We start from the raw sequence: 1424 nt of genomic DNA, 5'->3' as shown, positions 1-1424 counted from the left end.
ATTGTTTAAGTTACATTTTTGCTCTTGGTTTATCAAATTTCTGAGTTTTCGAAAAACGAAAAAAAAAATAAAAATTAAACTTATGTAACTTTTTCTTGAAAGTCAAACAAAGTTACTCTCAGTCATCGATAAAGTTGATCATTGATTCAAAACCTTTCTTTTGCAACATTTTACAGTAAAAAAAAAAAGCACAAGCTTTAATCTCAGAATCGAAAGCTGTGTTATAATGGAATTTCGGCTTCAGCACTCCCGAATCAGTCAAAATCAGCTCTTAAATTTAATGCCTTGTGCTACCAGTAATTGATTCTACATTTAATGAATTTTGATGGTTTCTTAAAATTGTTCTTAAATGTTGGAAGTAATGTGTCCTTCAAGAAATCGAAAAATTCCATTTTTTGCTTTATTAAAACATCTTTTATAGCAAATTGTTTACTATTCGAAACGAAGGGGTTGAAATTTATTTCATTTGTTTTAAATTAAATAAAGTTAGCATGTGAGCGTGAAATTCAATAGCAAACCAATCAAAGTAGAGCTCCACAGTTTCCGGAGTTCAGAGCTATATTTCATTATGTTATATCAGGATTAAGTTTATAATTAGAAACAAAGTTCTTCGATCACCATTCACAACGAGAAATGAATTTAAGGATAAATTAAAACAACACGATTCCAATTTCCGAATAACTATTCAGAATGAATCATTAATTTTTTTTATTCAACAATATGTACCTACATTATTTTCATTCATAACATGACATTGACAGAGAGATATTCCTTAACTCCTCCATAAATCGATTTTTTTAACTCCCTAGTAGGTATACAAAATACGCTACTCAGTTAATCTTTTGTATTGAAACTCAAATCTTGACACCCAAAAACACCAACTCACGTTTAAAATGGGTTTTTACTAAGAACTGTAACTAAACAAGAAAATATGAGCTGATTTGAATAATTTGGATACCCTGAATCCAAATATACAAATAGGTTTTTGTCTAACACCTTTAGGTTTTAAAATCTCTTATTAACATTTCAAAAGTTTTATTTTAATTTTTCGAAAGTGTTTTCCTTAACCTGAATTAATAGTTCATTAGAGCGGCTACGTTAAAGTTGATAAATTACAAATTACGAATTACATAAGCGAAAATCATTTGAGAATTTCCTTTTTGACTTTTTGACATAACTTTAATACACAGAAAAAAGCAAATGAAGCATCAGTTACCAATGATGGATTTTATTTAAAACTGATTTTAGATTTAAACTTAGAAACTCCATATCATCAGTACTAAAAACGTATCTTTTTTAACGTTTCTTTTAGTTTCACATTGTTTTTCAATTCTAAATTTTTGTCTTCTGAAAACATAATAAGCCTGATAATCAAAATTTATAAAAAGAAACACATTGTTTCTACCTTTTGTCCTTTTTAGGAC

The sequence above is a fragment of the Uranotaenia lowii genome, chromosome 3 (assembly GCF_029784155.1).
Source record: "Uranotaenia lowii strain MFRU-FL chromosome 3, ASM2978415v1, whole genome shotgun sequence".
Taxonomy (NCBI): Eukaryota; Metazoa; Arthropoda; class Insecta; order Diptera; family Culicidae; genus Uranotaenia; species Uranotaenia lowii.
This window is presented reverse-complemented; position numbering follows the sequence as displayed.